Here is a 19,188-nt window from a genome sequence, read left to right on the forward strand (position 1 = left end):
GTGGAGCAACCTGCTATTCACCATGAATGGATTGCCCTCAGACCTGTAAAGGCAGGGGCAACCCACAGTCCCTTGTAGTTCATTGAATGTGGTAATGGTGGTGGTGAGTACTTCTGTACTTTTCACTATTTGATTATAGTACATAGATACACAGATTTCTTGCAGACTGCATCAGGTTTTCCTCCAAGCTTCTCTGTATTTTGCTGCATTCATTTTGCCCTCACAGGTCTTCCAGGGCCTGCTGCAGAGAATACTATTTATAGGTACTGTATGCATTACTTCTTTTGATTTACTTATGGAAAAGAACTACGGTATGCTAAAGGAAGGATTCATAGTGTGTATTAAATAATGCTTTATATGCAATGAATATCTGAGTGTTGTCTCATTGAATACATCATTTACCTTATATAACATAAGGCAACAAAAAAAAATCTTTTGGTAATCGTCAGAGACTAAAGCACACTTTTCTAAATCAGTTTTTCAAGCTGATTTCAGATCCACCCTCAGTTTTTTCCAGTCACGTCAGCTTTTTGACTTATGAGTAATGTTAGTTTACAGTGTTTTTACTAATACGTAAGCACAAATGAAGTAAATGTTTCAATATCTTCAGTGTGAAGTAAAATAGGCACACACTGTGACATAGATATACTGAACAATGTCAGTCAGTTACCACTGTTTCTTCAAAAACTCTTAGAATGGGCTTTTCTTGCGTACACTGTATCTGGATTGTCGTGGTACAGCATCCAGCAGTAGTCAGCGATTCATAATTTCATTCTAGAAACCTTCATAGCGATGCTCCATTAACTGAATGTCCTGGTGAAAATATTCTTCTTGCTCGTCACTCACTATACCAAGATTTTCTGGAAAGAATTCTAGATGTGAGTGCAAGAAGTATATTTTCAATGACATGTGACAGCCCAGATTCTGGTATGAATCAAGAAAATTCTGAACTCCTTCCTTGTATGCAGGAGACTTGAATGCACAGAGCCACTTGGATGCCTCCAAAGCTTCTAACTTGGCTGCTGAGAGAAATTGTTTAAAATCATCATCCTGCAAAATGGACTTGATCTGTAGACCTATATGTATCTTTTTCTTCATTTTTTGCAGTGCTTATGCTTGAAAACTTCTCAACAAGGTACTGAAAACCCAGTGTGGTCACTTTACCCATGGCATTTACAAAGTTCTTCATCAAGCCTACCTTGAAATGGAGAGGCCTGATTGCAAAATCCAGGATGGGATATACAAATTTGTGCTTAGCTTTAGCTGAGAATCCGGTTTGTGTTCAAGCATCAAAAGTAGCAATAATTGAGATGGTCTTGTAGTTCCTTTTGCCGATTTAGTCAGTCATGCAGTCAGTTAGAACAACTGGTACAGGTAACATGTGGAACCCAGGATTTATCCTGGTCACCAAGTGGACAGCCAATTTACAATCTGTATATCTTCTTAAGATCTGTGGTAATTGGGTGATGTTGTGCTTTCATTGTGAATGAACCATACACATAAGAGAAACTGGCTAGATTATTAATACAATTACTAGGCATGATAACAACTGAAAACAATCACAGTTAATGCCATCTGTAACATAAAAATACAATTGTTGTTAATTCTTGTAATACACTTAGGCTAATTATAACAAATATTATGTAATATATTATTAGCTTCATCACAAAAACTAGACGTGCTAGAGAAAAACTAAACACAGATTTGAAATTAGCATGAAAAACACTATAAAACTCACATAAAATTACCTCTGAGGAAAATGACCTGTTGACCTGTGTAATTTTAAATACTTCATTACTAGTGAGTGAAACAGGAAAGTTTTGTTTTACATTCAGTTTTGCAAAATTGCAAAAATCATAAATTTCATTTTGCAAACGATTTCACAATTGTGAAACATGGAACTTGCTAAAAATTAGGATTTTTTTTCGGGGATTGGAATATTTTTTAGGTAGAAAGAAAGAAATATTGCTCCCAAATGGTTGGTTATTCTCCTGCCAAAACCACTGGGTCTTTCTACAGCCTTTGTCCAATTTTGCTGTTGCCACCTTGTTCTGCTACTTCCATGCAGCTCCACGCACTCTCATCTGTGCCTCAAATTATTACCATGAGTTCTGAGGTAACATCATCAGCATGCATGTTCACCAATTCCATAAGCTGATCCAAATCATTAACCATTTAGAGATTCACTTGTGGACACACACCCAGCACTATGGATTTTATCAGTAAAGAATCATCCAGAAGTATTCTGTAGCCACTCCCAATTTCTGAGCTCTGCTCTAGAATAAATTTCCCCATGCTTTTTTACCTGGAGAAAAAGGCGGAAGATGAGATGAAAACGTATTTACTAATGACACAAATTTCAGTGTTCATTAAACACAATTGGTTTTGTAAAGCAAAAGTTCAAATTTTGCTGCAATTTTAATTTCATGCAAATTGTTTTACTCATTACTATTTGTTAACATTTTTTAACCTGAAAATGTCCAGACTATTGTTTTATTTCTTTAATCTCTGATTGTTCAGATCAGCAATAATCTTGACAGCTCTTACTTGTACATTCTTTAGTGATATCATTTTGAAGAACAAAACTCCACACTAAACAGCATTGACAAAAAACGAACTTGAAATATGTAACCAACATTTTATTAGACTTTCTCATCACTTCTGTATGCTGTCCACTTGGGAACAGTGAAGAACCACTAGGTTCACAAATATTTTTATTGTAATTAAGGTTTATTGTACAAGTACTTTCCAACTCAAGAACATTCATTGTCAATTTACTGTATATTTAAAATGTTTACTTTTTATGTGTAAACATTTAACATTTATTTACTTTAAAAAACATCTGCCTCTAATCCACCTGAATGTGAATATTGTTCACAATAAGGAATACATATATACATATAGATACATGGAAGAAGGCAAGTAAATTAATTTCTACAGAAAATCTTTACAGTATTTGATTTTACTTTTATGATGGAAATGTTTATGGAAGTATACTTCATTGCAGTAATCTGTACATCACTAGTGTATATAAAGCACCTGAATGTATTGGAAATTAAGACGGTTTGATAGAACGCTGTCAGGTTAACAACTTCAACTGGTATTGGAAGCAAATCAGAAAACTGAACTCTTTGAATAGCCTTCAACTACTGTGGATTCCAGTAATTAGCAAGTTTAAATATAACAGACTTGTTATGAAAGAAGGGAAATGTGAAATAATAGCAAAAGAAATCTGATATTTTCAAAATTCATGCATGGCCTCCAAGTAAATTAAAACAAAACTTTTTATTTTAGTTTTAAATCACCTGGGTGTGATAGTATAACCAGCTTAACAGATGCAGCAAGGGAGTGCTTGTAAACAAAAAACAAATGTGTGCATGTGTATGTTACTTGTGAGCGGTATAGCATCTGGCATACAGCATGCACAAAATAAAAAGGCACTAAAGAATACAAGTATGCCTGGATAAGAAACAAAAGCTTGTTCTGTATCAAAAGTGAACCAGATTCCATGGAAAACAGATGTAATAGAAATGAAGGAGGACAGGTCACCAGAGGCAAATGGGATAAATCATTATCACTGTTGTACAATTTAGAGAGGAATGTAAAACCTTCAGTATAATTGGGCAGAGGCATGTCCCTGTGAAGCACAAATTGGTAGAAGGATAACTAACATTACTACAGAATTATAGAGAGGTATAAATGCTCTACTGAGAACTATCCTAATTCTTCTTCACGGCAAAAACTCCACCTTTCTCTGTAGATCACAGCAGTAGACTACGAATATATTTCTTTGATGTATTGCCCAAGAGGTACAGTATTCCACTGAAATGTTTGAACTAAATTTTGCCAATACAAATGCTATAGGTTTCCCTCTAGTTTCAAAAGACATAAATTCAGATTAGCAGGAAACATAAATATTAAAATTCAATGAAAACCTAAAACTGCCATCGCTTTAATATTCCTTTCGCACAGCAAATTTCTTTTAGCAAGGTAAAAAATGTCACATATTTTTGGGTGATGGGAAAACCCTAAATATCTAGATCTTGTACATAAAGCTAAGGAGTGAGAAATAACTGTAAAATTATGAGGCACTGTGTGTACATGTAAACCTAGACAAACTCAATACCCAGCTCCAGGCTTAAAGAATTTAGGTAAATAATAACGATCCTGGCCCATTTCTGAAATTTGTCCCTTGTGATGCCTAATTCGCTAAAAGGTCCTGTGACACGGCTGGAAGAGATTACTTGGTAAATGATGAAATGAGGCTGCAAAAATGCAAGGCAAAATATTTCAGACAAACATAAACTGACAGACTATGAACAATAAACGTTTAGTGACATTAAGAAGAATATAGCATTCTGAAATAGGAAGTCTTCAACCTTGATTTGAATTGCTTTGACGAGTAGGGTTTCCCTTATATTGCTGTTTACGACTTCTTTACATTTTCATACGTATATTACTTATAATCCAAATCCGAGACCATGGTCCTCAGCCGGAAAAAGGTGGAGGGCCCTCTCAGGGTTGGGAGCGAGATCCTGCCCCAAGTGGAGGAGTTCAAGTATCTCGGGGTCTTGTTCACGAGTGAGGGAAGAATGGAGCGTGAGTTCGACAGGCAGATCGGTGCGGCGTCCGCAGTGATGCGGGCTCTGCATCGGTCTGTCGTGGTGAAAAAGGAGCTGAGCCGTAAGGCAAAGCTCTCAATTTACCAGTCGATCTATGTTCTTACCCTCACCTATGGTCATGAGCTATAGGTAGTGACCGAAAGAACGAAATCGTGAATACAAGCGGCTGAAATGAGTTTCCTCCGCAGGGTGTCTGGGCTTTCCCTTAAAGATAGGGTGAGAAGCTCAGTCATCCATGAGGGACTCAGAGTAGAGCCGCTGCTCCTCCGCATCGAGAGGAGTCAGATGAGGTGGCTCGGGCATCTGAACAGGATGCCTCCTGCACGCCTCTCTGGTGAGGTGTTCCGGGCATGTCTAACTGGGAGGAGGCCCCTGGGAAGACTCAGGACACGCTGGAGGGACTATGTCTCCCGGCTGGCCTCTGCTCATGCTGTCCCCGCGACCCGACCTCGGATAAGCGGAAGAGGATGGATGGATGGATATTACTTATGTATTACATGTGGCTGATTCCTTTATCAATGTACTCTTTAAAGTTCAGGATACATTGCATCTGTTTATAGGTATTTTTTTACAGTTGGAGTTCAAGCCATGTCTAGACTTTTTAATATAAACACCACACAGCACATTTCTTTACTATTTCTGATTCAGGCATTGTGACCTTATAGGCCTTAATCTGCCCTACCAGGTCTTCATGTCAAACGGAAGTGAATTAATTTGTATGTACAGACACATTCAGCTTATTGGGAATGTCTGTATGTCACATGCATGCTGACACAGATAATGCGTATACGTAGAGTCCCCGGATGTTTTTATTTCTGCTGATGCTCATCAGTTTTCTATATTTTAGGAACAGAACCTGTTTTCTAAAAATTATGAGTTACTGTGGACAAACTATGGCATTGTATGCCTTCCATTTTCACGGTGATTTCTACCATCTCTTTTCAGGGAAGAATTTCAGTATACTACAGAAGCAAAAAGTGGTGGAAAGTATTATTAGCTATTTTGATGACTCCCAATTGCTAGAAAACATTTGAAATATGTAACATTTAAATATCTATGCAATCCTAATGCCTCTTCCCCTTTTAATCAAGCCAAACCTTTGAATGAAAATCCTATTAGACTATTTATGAGTGATAAGAGTTTAATTAGAACCCAGTACCACGTATTAAAGCAGACTGCATCTCATTTAAAAGAAAAAAAATGGATACCCATATGGTTTTTAGGAGTTTCACCAAAATTTGATCTCTGTTATATATGTGGAAAAATCAGAATCAGGTCACATTAGAGCAGTAATGTAAAAGTAGGATAACTTCAAATGTAACACATGAACGAGCAAACTTGAAGTTTTAAGCCTACACCACATACATCTGCCTTCTTAAGCTTAAATGATCTTAAAAAATATAAAGAATGTGTACACATTGTGATCAAAAACTAGATTCTGGTGTATAAGCATCAACGATATAATCAACACTATTAACAATCTTAGCTTGAGCTACACAAAAGTCTCCTCCCAGGTGGAAGTGAAATCTGGTGCCCCTTGTACGTGAAGTGGCAATGCTGCTTACTGTGACACTGTACCCATACGGATACTGATTTTTTTTTAAATCATGGTTTAACTGCTCATTATCTCCTAAACTAATTCTTTATTATTTCTTGTATTTATTTGAAAATAGTTTTTATAAAAGGTTTCCCCAACAGACAGAAGGAGCTTGGAGTTCTTGATCAGAGGTAAAAGCTGTAGACTGTAGAGTATAATTGTGGCAAACTTTATATTAAAAAAACACATACTTATTGGTAGTTGAGGGGAATAAACACACTCTAACACTCTGTTATTATATTTAGGCTTGACAGTGAGTAGACAACTGCTTTTCCATTTGCAAACATGTCGGTTTATCTATAATAATATGCTGTACTGTAAAAAGTCTAGACATATGCTGCTGTACAGTTTCAAAAGTAGATTACTGAAAATATGTAGGGACGAAAAGAAAATACAATGCCCAACCATAGTCTGAAAGAAATAAATTGGAGCAAAATGTTTCTGGACAATTACTGGTAGTTTAGCAGAAACTTATCATGTTCTTTTTTGCACATTCCTAGTGTTTCAAAATATACAAAAATGATAATAATTTGGAGTAAGTTGGTCCAATAAAATTATTGATCTATTTATCCAGTTTACAGGCTCTTGAAAAGATGTCTTTTCATGTTGTCACTGTCATCAAGCAGTCGCTCTCTCTCCCTCTGCTTGTCAAATCCAATTAGGGTGAATGAGGAAGCGAGAGCTCGGTTTTAATTTTGCAGCTCAAATCAAATGGCAGATCGTTAACCAGCGAAAAGTGGGACTGGAAAGGCTGTTTGGGGACTCACAATGCACTTCCTGGTGAGCTCACTTTATCAGATCTCCCCAGGACAGTAATCTTTAAAGGGAATAACAGTTCATTTGGGATTTGGTGCAAGACAAGAGGGATTCATTTGCTAGATGATCACAGCCTGACTAAAGCAAAAATCTATTAGAGTCATTAAAAAAGGTAAATTATTAAAGAATGTTAACTGAAAAAACTATTATAAACAGACTTGGCATTCATCAATGCACAGCTGATTTTTTCTTTCAAGAGTGCTTTATCTTCCCTTTGCTGTGATTATTTTTTCCTCTGAATTGATATCTGTGGTCAAAAACAAAGACTAAAAGCAAACCTTAATAAAGTGTCATCAAGACTTAGATCATTTGTGACCCTTTGATAGGATTATTTACTCCTTTAGAAAAGCTTAAATCAGGTGCAGGAACATAGAGTATGACAAGCACTAAATATCCTCATTAGAATTTCTAGTGATTAAATAATGTGCTTTAATGATTAGCCTTTTTCATACAGGCCAACAAACTCTTTGACAACAATAACAGGCAAACTTTGCAAGCGTAATATGCATAGATTAAAACTGAAAATCCTCTGAGTCGGAGGATGACATACTGATTGCTTTGACAGAAGCCACAGCCGCAACCGAATCCCATGCTCTTGAAATGTATTTTGGGGATTTATATTCATAATGACACCTGGCCCTTAGCACTCGAACAGTGTACATAATCCCATCATAGTGCAAAAAAGCCCATCAATGTTCTGCTAATCTTAGGTTTAGGGCAGTAATTGTGACCCCACCCATTACACACATCACATTAAGAAAAAAACTGCTTACCATAAATTATCATCTGGAGCTGCAAGCTTCAGGTTTAAAGATTAGTTATGGAGCAAAGTCAAAACATTATCTTAATAGAAGAGTCTTGCTCAGACACTTTGTAAATTCTTTCATTTTTTTAGTACATTGGAATCACAAATTATGAAAAAAACCTCCCTAGAAAGTTGTACCCCGCTTTAAGTGCGGTCTTTAATGTTAAACAGCACATTTATTTGTAATTTAAAACTAGGGTGTAGGAAGATGATTCGTATTTTTTGTTCATCAAATCACATTCTGCATAAGCAGGAAAGCTTTTAATCCCACACACTAAAAGTGAATCTTGGTTTCAAGAGTGCAATGTTCAACATTTTATATTAGTATGAATTGGAACTGATATTTGTCAAAAACATAAATCTTACTCTGAAAACACTTTGATTTTAAAATTGATTCAGTTGTCTGCTCCAGGCATCTTTTTTTTTTTTTTTTACATACAGTACTCTATGTGTTCTCTGTAACATCCTAATTACCAGATACACAGAAATAATATTTTTTAGGTCCGTTTGGAAACAAGGTGATGGATGTACTTGTGAGGAGTAACCCTTTACCAACTAATCTATCAGAAGTTCAAATTTCTGGGCATGTCTCTCTTTAACAGAGTCAGATCTGCAACAAGATGAGGTGAGGATTTGGCCTTCCTCTGATTCAGGACCATACTTCTTGCCATGGCAACAGAAAACAAGCTATTAAAGAAAATGCTGCCTTATACTGAGAATGCAACAAAAATAAATGAAAGAGGCCTGGACAATTTTCATGATTGGGCACTTGCGAAATGCAGTCCAGTGAAGACTGAATGATAATAAGAACATAATAAAAAACAGGAGATGCTGAGCAACAAGAAACACATTGTGTAAAGGATTCTGGGGTTTACATTGATACTGTACAACAATTTCTATCCTGCAGGCATAGTGCAGAAAAATTAAAAAGGCTAATATAACTCTAGACTATATTGTGGAAATTGTAGGATATAAATCAATGAATGATATGCCTTGTCTACGCAGTACTCTCATGAAACCAGAATTGAAGGCTAGGGTAGCTCATCTGGTCACCAGGCTATAAAAAAAGATAATAGCCGTACTAGCGGCTATCCAAAGATCAGCAACCAGCTTCACCCCCAAACTAATGGCACCCTCCCATGCATACAAAACCAACAGCAGAGAATTGTTGTTCACCCCAGGAGGAATTCGTAGTCGGGAAAATTCAGCATGATGACTTGATGATGCCAGCAACTTCCTTGTGGTTGCCAGTTATTATGGTTTGTACCTTTTTAGAATTTTGAGCTTTTGCTTTGTATACAAGCAAGGAATGGAAACTACCATCAGTGTTGCTCTAAGTGATATTGACATCTCAGGGACAGTCAGCAATGTCATTAAATAAGTGGGAGCCAATAATGTCATGAACGTAAAAACAGGTTAGATGTATTCCATTCTGCCGCTGTTGGCAAATCACAATTGTACCACCACTTTTGAATTATCATCATCACAACCATCGGGTAATAGCACATTAACAGTAAATATTGTAGCGCTACTGTAGTGCTTGAGATACTTCCACTTTAAACATTTGGTGTTTTATAGGACAGCTTGAGTCCTTTAGGATGTCCAACACTTTAATAATAATGTGATACATACATGTTTCCCTAATACAAATCTCTCGGCAACACACCATCTCTTTCTCACTTGCTCACATGCTTCAATAGACATAAACTGGAAGACTACAGAGATACAGTTTTGCACAATCTAGATTGACAGCATATTTAACTTAAAAAAGACATTAGTGTAACAATTAGGCTTGCATTTCAGAGGTGTCTGCACTGAATTTTCATGACTATTTCAACTTTCTGCGCCAGTTGATGCTCTATGGAAATTGTAGCCAGTCCATTAAGTCCACACTGTGTTATTTCCCTGCAAGTTGAAGGACCGCTTGCAGGGTGGGATGCAGTTTAATGTCATACCCGGGACATATTATTTTACTACCAAGGAATTTTTATTTTGGGAAGTCTTTGTACAAAGCCACTGAAGTGGGAAAACCAAGAGGCATTCTAAATATTGAATGAGACAAAATATTTTGGGAATGAGCCTTTGTGTTTTTGGAGTGCCCCCTCTTGTACATGCCTCCACATTTTTGTATTCACAATCAGGCAGTTTTGGCTGTTTTAACATGCTGTACTGCACCGTCGATCAACAATCTTTCACTTGTTGATATACACTAGTGCTAGTGCCATAGAATCGAGGTGGGTGGCCCAAGGAGGCACTGACACATTTCCCAGCCATCTGACGTGATTGGAGAGGGCTGGTAGGAGGATGTGCTTTCTCATCAAGTTCCTAATAGCTCGTATAACAGTTTAAAGTGGTACATAAAGCCACAAAAGGACTAGGCAAAACAACTGTAAATGTAAAGATAAATATGGTCAATGACTAGCAATAAAAAGAAGGGTAAAAATGCAGTCAAACAAAGAAAAAGTAGGAGAGTTTAAGAACAAGAAAGACAGTAGAACCTAGAAAACATAAAATTCCAAACTCAGAAATGCAGTGGTTGGCCATATTAGCTTTAAATAAATGATAAAGAGTGAACATGATAAAAAAATAAGCCTTAGGTCAGTGGTGGCGAACCTATGGCACGCGTGCCAGAGGGGGCACTCAGAGCCCTCTCTGTGGGCACGCGCGCCATCGCCCCAGCACACAGTTTGTTACTAGAAAGCCAGAGGGACACGGAGCTAGACTGCACTCATCTCCACGTGCCCCTGAGGACATTTCTCATATCACCCGCCACTCTGCCCAGCTACCCAATGGGAGCACTTCCTCCCTCCCCTGTCTGGGGTAAGGCGGGTGGCTCACATGCGGCGTGAGGGTGCGGCACGGACTGCAGCCTGTTGAGTCTGTGGCGAAGGTGATTCCCGTGGTGGGGTTGGAGAGGAGCTAGGTTGGAGGGGATGTGATATGGCGGGTCCACAGCTCAAAATTGAAAAGGCCAGTTTTAATAGATAATCGCCGCACTTGCGGCTTAGAGGGAGGCGTGGTATTGTGGCCGGAGCAGTTCCCAGGAGCTTTGTGATGCGGGCGGTCCTTGCTTAAGTGCACAGGTGAGGAGTCATCCGCATTTGTAATTGTTGCCGGGAGCTGCTAATCGCCACACCTGATCCACGTCCCCGTAATATATAATAGAAGCACGAGGTGGATGGAAAGGGGAAAAAAAGAGAGAGGGAATGGGAATGGAGGTTAAGGGGGAAGACCTGCGTGAAACACTTGAGAAGATAGAAGGGATGACAAAGGACAGCACAGACAGTTCTGAAAATGAAATCCTTAAAGTGTCGAATTCTCTGCCAAATAATTATAAGTCAATGAAAGCACTTGGGATTGCTTTCCTTACTTTGTTTGGATCATCTTATGCTTGTGAGCAGCTGTTTTCAGCTTTGAATTATATTAAATCTGACACCAGAAACAGACTAACAGATGACCTGAGTGCTGCATGTGTTGCTCTCAAACTTACAAAGTATGAGCCAAGGTTAGACAAATTATCAGCATGCATACAACAGCAAAAATTACATTAATTGTTCAAAAGCATGCCAAATGCAAACTTTTACCTTTCAATAAAAAGTTGTTTGTATCATTGAAAGCTCTGTTATTGTGTTTTTCTTTTAAGACAAAAGATGTTAATGTATGAGTTGTTTTTTCTAAACTAAAACCTCAGTATTCAGGTTAAATTGTCGTGTTGGCACTTTGCGATAAATAAGTGGGTTTTGGTTACAGTTTGGGCACTCGGTCTCTAAAAGGTTCGCCATCACTGTCTTAGGTGACTATGTCAAGCATGCCACCCTCAAGCAAAATCATATGAAACAAGCAAAATGTTGATTGTCTTGAGTCCCAGTGATAATTTACAGTGCTTGTTCATTAAAATATTGAAGATAAAACTGCTCTGGAAAGTGTAGTATTTGCTATTTTTATTTTATATAAAAAAGGCACTGAAATTTTGCTCCATCAGACTGATTATAAACTTTCAAAATCAAAAATGCAAAAGTGCAAAATGGTCCATGTACTTTTTGGTATTTGAAATTTCGTTTTAGAAGCAAAAACGAAAAAACAAAAATGAAAGGAATTTTCAGATTTTTATTTTTGATTAAAGAATAAAATGAGAGAAAATAAGGTATTTTTTAATTATATGATAACAAATTGCAGTCATAAACTTAAAATTACACATACTTTTCTGGATTTATTTGTGATTCAAATAATGAAATCGTAATAGCTCAAAAACAACAAAACAGACGCATTTTCGTTGCCTGAAACCGGAAGTACCTCTTCTTCTGCGCGATTTTTGACGACACATGTGAACAGTCCTCCTCACAACACATCGATCAGGCCTTACACTCGCATCAGCCGAGGATGGACCATTACGTTGTTTTTCGGAACAATAAAAGAGTGACACTCTGGGACGAGGACACGACTGTAGAAATACTGAGTCACATCTTTCAGGTAAAAATACAAACTTTGCTTCATTGATGTAGCAGTTCTTTTATGAGCATTATTGTTGTTACTGCGAAACAGCTAACATTTGGTGATTTCATTTACTAACACTAAGTTTTTATAGTGCTAGCATTTTGAATGTGTGTAAATGTGTGAATGGTGGCTCATTGACTTTTACCGGCTACTAGTTACTAACTAATTAGTAAACGTTTCGAGTATTAACAGTGCACACAAGTGTAACACATGTTAGGAGGGCAACGTGATTTACAGAAAGTTTTCTTAAACAGGTGTCAGCACACACTCTGTACATCACGGAAGACTCAAACGTGGTCATGTTCTCCGGAGGAGCCTCTGGTGTTTTCAGCGCGTTAGATCTGACACCCAGAGGTCACTATGTGGTCCACGGAGAAGACATGGAATCGATGCCAGCAGCAGGTTCCAGCGGTCAGCGTTTTACATTTATGCGAGCACCAGCTGTGGCCGCGGAAGCTGCCACTTCAGATTCACAACGTGCTACTTCAAGTCCCCCTGTGACCTCCAAAACATTTCAGAGGTAGGGTGTGTCGGTTCTCATTTGTTATATATAAATTACAGAACAGGCAAAATATAAAGGAACATAATTCTTGGGACGAGCATGGATAGGTGAATTGTTAAGAAAAGCAAAACTGTGCTAGTAGAATTGGCCCAAGTAGCAAACAATCACTGAATGGATTTGTGGCCTGCTGCCTTTTACAAGAAATGTAAAATTATAACGTTTTGTTTTACAAATCAGTGAACTTTGCAGATGTGGTTGGTGGGAGGTTGATTCTCAACAGAATGGTGATTGTACGATTCCTAGAGTGTGAGGCTATACTTCCGGGGATAGTAGGAAAAGTTCAAGATGCCATTGGCAATTACAACCCCATAATTTTGACAGATGCACAGGGCAATGCAATTCTGGAGTCAGAAGGCACAACAAGTGAGCCACAGTATTACAGCTAAACCTATAATATCCTATGGAGAGACACTTCTTACCAGATTCTTTGTAATATTTAGTTTTAGGGTATTAGCTTCTAAACAGTTTTCTTTGGTTTTGTTTTTCATTAGGGTCACAGTACTGGAAACAAAATGCATGAAAAGTTCTTGCTGTACCTGAACAAGACTTTAATAGCCTCCAGGGAACAAAGAGGAGGAGACTGAGGTATGTAAATCAATACAAATTTACATGCTATAGGATGAACAGCAATACAGAAGAATTAATTAGATTTATGTCTCATAAGAGCAGTAAGACATCATCACATCTATCATCATCTATCAATACAGTGATGTAACTTTAAGCCAGTCAGTACCCATTGACATTTGATTTTCCATTTGTATTTGTAGCAACCGTAAAGATGATGACAGTGCCGGTTTGGGAGAAGTCAGTGACAAAATAGAAGAGTTGGTGATGGCATCTCAAAGTCTACCAGCTGTTACAGTAGCAATCAGAGAGCTCACTGATCTTGCAGTTATCCAGACAGTCATACTCACTGCTCCCAAACTGCAGACCATCAAGGAGGGATTTAGCTGTGTGGTTTGTATGAATATGTTCACAATTTGCAAAGTAATTGCACTACATCTATATTAACTAACATTTTCATTACATTTTATAACACTGTTAATTGTAAAAACATTGTCAAACCACATTCAAGCAATATTTTGGTCAAACTTATTTTTAACAAGCCTGCTCTTTACTTAGCAGTGTCCATTTAGAGACTCGGGACAATCAAGATGCAGTTCTACTATAACATAACAATATTCACAAGTTCATATGATAATTTAGTTGAGCTGAAGTTGTCCCTGCTCTCTTGACTATGAAAATATAGCTTTTCAAATTAATTACAGTATAAGTGATGGGTGACAAATTTCACAGTCATGCAAAACCTAAAAGTTAAAATGGGGTTGCAGCTGCCTACATTGAATCAAGTAGAAATCCACCTGTTTGTTTTTTTGGCACACCAAATTTTTATTTTTCTTGATGCTCACAGACCTCAGTTAATCAAGAAAACCTATTCCCCTTTTTAAGAATAAATGTAAAAGAGCAGTTTCTGCACAGAAAGAGGACTGATTTTGTCCCCCATCAATTACATTCAAAGTGGTTATAGAGAGTGACTTTCTCAGAACAGCATGAACAAGAGGAATTACTGCATGACCAAAAACTTTCAGCATATATAGGTATATGGTAGATAGATAGATAGATAGATAGATAGATAGATAGATAGATAGATAGATAGATAGATAGATAGATAGATAGATAGATAGATAGATAGATAGATAGATAGATACTTTATTAATCCTAATGGGAAATGGTGTCTATAAATGAATGTCGTAAGACAGACTTGGAACATATAGTTTGAACTAAGTTCTAGGTAAATGGATAACAGTCTATCACTTTTCTGATTGACTTTTGCAGGCATCATTGATGAACCAGTACTGTCACGGTGCTGCAGAAGCATTATTGACTGCAAGACATGTGTGGAGCAGTGGCTAGAGACATCTCAGCACTGTGCAAAATGCAGGGAGGCCAACAACGGTGTTATAGAAGTTACTGGTCTAACAGCTGCATTTTCTGTGTTGAAATAATTTTTTACAGAGGAGTAATGTGGTGTTTACACACACAAAGGTTTACATTTACAGTCAGTTGATTGTTTCCTGTCTGTTCAGTTTTCAGATGCAGCAGTTCATACAGTACATTTCCCTGAGTTACATTTATGAGAAAGAGCAGAGCTTCTTTGTATGGTGTAAAGTCACTGTTTACGGCTCTGAAAAACAAATGTGAAATGTCAGGATATTTTTCTGCAAAATTACTCTCTGTTCTTAGTTTGTCCTGTTCTGTTGTGAAGTGATCAGCTCTAAAAGTTGAATATTCTTTGAGTGCAGATCCCAAGTGCTGCCTGTAAAGGTCTGCAGCTTCAAGTGCAAGTGGTAAGAGCTCTGGAGAAATTCTTCTTTTAAACCCAGGTTCTGCAAAGTGATTTGGTATGCCTTTTCCTGTCAAAATAAGAGCAGGTGTTTAAACGTGGTCATTATCAGGGTTGTAATCATTCTCACACTTCCTTTTTTATTTTTTACCTGGGATTCTATGAGCATTCCATGATTCTGCCACACTTGCAAGACCAATGTGGCACAGCTGCCAGGTCAGGTTGGACACACAGTATCGCACAAAGTTGTCCTCCATACATATCAGCTCCTGGTCCATCAGCTGGAGTAGAGCTGTTTTCAGTGGATAGTTGACACGGTTGTTGATCTCAGGCCAAAGCCTTTCAACTGTGTGGTTCTGAGTTAGCAGAAACATCTCTTAAAATGTTTCACAAGTATGTAAGTGGTAGTATAAGAATTTCACCTTTTGTAAATGGTACGAAAATCGTACCCTTGTGGATGAAGTCTGTAAATATGGCGGTCTCTCCTGATTGAAGTGATTATGTGACAGCATCTCCTGCATGAACAGTGTCAAATAAAATTCCTTTCCTTGGTCCACTCGCATCTGGTACTACATACCAAAGGTGATCACTGCAGGCCTGGTACAGGACAAATAATGAACATTTATTTTACCGTCTTTTCAAAGTATTTTGATTTTTGACCAATTAAAAGGGTTATTTTTACATTAATTATTAATGTTGAATGTACCCATTCATGTTGATTTGTGTTATTTATTAGTTGTAGTAAGACACCATTCCTACCCTGAATGCCTTAAATTTCATTGTAATGTCACTGTCATGTTCAGACTTTGTAGATGTGTATCAGTACAAATGAAAGAGATGTGGAAACCCAAGAACTTTGTTCTATTCATAAATGACCACAGTTTAACTGTGCAATAAATGTGAGTTATCTGATTCATGTGCAATTCTATTTTATTTTTCTCACTTTTCATCCAAACACCATATATATCTGTCAACATTAAGATGAAATACTGATCGAAATGTATTGTAAGTTCTTAATGTATTATAGTCAGGAACATGACACCAGAAACATTTGGTGCACTTCTCTATTTTAAATTCAAATATTGTAAATTTTTTGTGCCAGTTAAAAACAGATAAGAAGTCATATTGGGCTCTTTGAAATCATATTTGACACTTCATTATTACATGTTACATGTCCATCTAAATACTGTTAAGTCAGTAATAAAATAAAAGGTTTGAGAGGTTGTATTACCTGAAAACATCTTCATAGATGGTCAAGTTGTTTTTGATCAGCATTGTGGAGTGACTCACAATCTTTTTGCTATCCATCTATAGCTAAAACATGGGTGACCCCGAACATTGCAAGTTTTTCGCTTTCGTCTAGGTGAAGCTTGTGCCCCATGTATTCAGCATGGTATGGTGTGGGATTAAGATTCCGAGTTCCCTTAAAAAAATCACAAGAATAAATGACAGCAAATAGGATAAAGAAAGATTTTATCATTAGCTGGAGAAGTATCCACTAATTCAAACTTTGTATTCGATGAAACAGAATTACCATTACAGGTGTTATATCACAAATATAATTTAAACAGTTTTTGAATACAGTTCTGGCAGACGATTACTGAATAACATACTTGGCATCTTGCTCCATGATAAAGTTGATGCACCTCTCTTAAAATTGACCCAGTTCGTCCCTCTGCAGCATGTATCCCTTTCGTGGACAGATAACCCTTCATCATTTTGCGACCATATGTTGGGCCCACCTGTTTAAAATAAAGTTCATGCTAGAACAACAAATGTAAAGTAGCTTATTCTAAGACCAAATGTGTAACGCTAAAGAATTATTGTGCTAATTAACTGTACTAATATCAGTGACAAACTGTGACGATGCGGGTTCAATCCATGCTCTCATCGTCCTTACGGGAGCCCTTGAACCCTGCACCATTGGTAATCTCACGATGAGCTTGGCAGTGAGGCATAACAATGAAACAAGGGGATGGTGTAAAAGTGCTTTTATTAAAACAACAACAAAAACAAAGTGTTCAAATAAGTGCAGTGAGTTTCAAAATCTTCCTTAAATAAATAATCCATTAAAACAGAAGTGAAGTGGAGGTTAAAAAAAACAATAAATGAATTCTTTAAAACGAGATAAAAACAATGGCATGAAGCAGTCCTTTAGAAACACAAAGGCTTCTTTTACCTGGCGATTCCCCTACTTCTCCCATCAGGCTTCTCAACAGGAGAGTCGCACTACCTGCAGCTGACCTTCTTTCCACTCCTGATCTGGAGTCTTCCCGATCCCTGGCTTTGGTTTAGCACTCTCCAGACTGAGACTTAGGTTCCCCAACAGCCAGGACGCTCACGCTGGGGAATCCATCTCCCAAGCTCACGACTCCCGCTGTCTCCCACAGCGAGCCATTCTTCTCGCTGGTCACTCCCACTCCTCACAGAACGCTCAGCGGGAGCGACCACAATTGACTGCCCTAGGTGTTGGTCAAACACCTCGCTAGGGCTCAACTGTCCAGCTGCTTGTGAGCCTGCGCTCGCTCGCTCTCTCTCGCACACAAACACACACACACACAGAGGCTTTCTTTACACTGCTTCCTGCTTTCTTCCTTGGCAACCTCCGTCTTTCTATTCTTTTACTTTTTCTCATCCCCCTGCTAGCTGCCTTGCACTTCTATTTAATATTATGGGGATGTGGATCAGCTGTGGCAATTAGCAGCTCCCGGGAACAATTACAGATGCGGATGACTCCTCACCTGTGCACTTAAATGAGAATCGCCTGCATCAACGAATCACCATGGGAACCGATCCGCCACACTTACCACGCCCCCAGCGATTATTTATTTAAAACTGGCCCTTTTGACGTGAGCTGTGGACCCGCTATACCACACAGACATCTTTTAAATAACAACCCACCACCTGCAAGACACATGAATGCACGCCCACACAGTCTCGAAATAACCCCCCTACCCCCAGTTAAGACAAGCAGACACAATCATAAGATGTAGGAGAGTTACCTCATTTATAGCTTTTGTCACCTCTGTCTCCAAATGTGTGTCAGAGAGTCGACAGCCCGAGATTTGCTCAGCACAAAGCTTTCTAACATTTCTCGCAGAAAACCCTCTCGCTTCTCTGTGTTCATATGACAGATGCTCAGATATAATTTTCGATGACAGGCCTTGTTTTGCCATCTCAAAAATCACGTCTGAGTACTGTTCCAACGTCATGATGATGGTCCAGTCTAAACACCAGTGACCAGCGTTTGCTACAAGTGGCGCATTACCTGACCAGGTTGTTGACCTACAAAAACTTCCGGTTCAGATAAAATAAATAAAAGGCATTTTCTCGTTCTCTTTTCTTGCATTTTTCTTTTCTGATGTGCGAAAGAACAAAAGGAAAAAAGTAACTGTTTTGCGTTTTTCATTTTTCCCTTTTAAGTTAAATATCAAATAAGTGTCTCTTTTTCTTTTTTAAATGATATTTTCTGAAACAAAATTTTAAATACCAAAAAGTACAAGGACCCAAAACACACCATCATAAGCTTATAATCAGAAGTTTTCTGAAGTCTCTTTGCTTAGATTATTGACTAGGTTAAAGTGGTTTGATTTGGAATCACAGATTGTGGACTGCAGTGGCTAGTCACAAGTTATCTCCAAACCCAAAAGGGATGAAGATTAATAAGTTAGATTACAGATAAAGTTAAAAAAAATGGGTAAAACTTTATTACAAAATGGATCAAAATAACAATTGACCTAATGCCCCATAGGGCCTTTTTATAGCAGGAACAGTCTCTGTAAGGTGGATGATCGACTTACCCACAGTACTGCAATGTCACTCCCTGCTCATTTTCCACCAATTTGTTTCTTCACATCCTAGTCTTTTCTTTATTCTACCAGTTCAACTTTTGCCAGATACTATTCCTGATTTTAAGCTTAGTGGTTCTTGGATTGGAATGGGCTTTTA

The 19,188-nt window shown here is 38.0% G+C and overlaps 1 long non-coding RNA gene across 1 annotated transcript; it reads left to right on the forward strand.

The window, feature by feature from the left end:
- The first annotated feature begins 13,119 nt into the window (after positions 1-13,119).
- Positions 13,120-14,492, forward strand: LOC127529765 (uncharacterized). Its single transcript, XR_007936368.1, has 3 exons — positions 13,120-13,259; positions 13,388-13,481; positions 13,664-14,492. It is a non-coding gene; the product is annotated as an uncharacterized LOC127529765 (long non-coding RNA).
- The last annotated feature ends 4,696 nt before the right edge of the window (positions 14,493-19,188 follow it).

Source organism: Erpetoichthys calabaricus, chromosome 12 (genome assembly GCF_900747795.2).
Source record: "Erpetoichthys calabaricus chromosome 12, fErpCal1.3, whole genome shotgun sequence".
NCBI classification, from domain to species: Eukaryota; Metazoa; Chordata; class Cladistia; order Polypteriformes; family Polypteridae; genus Erpetoichthys; species Erpetoichthys calabaricus.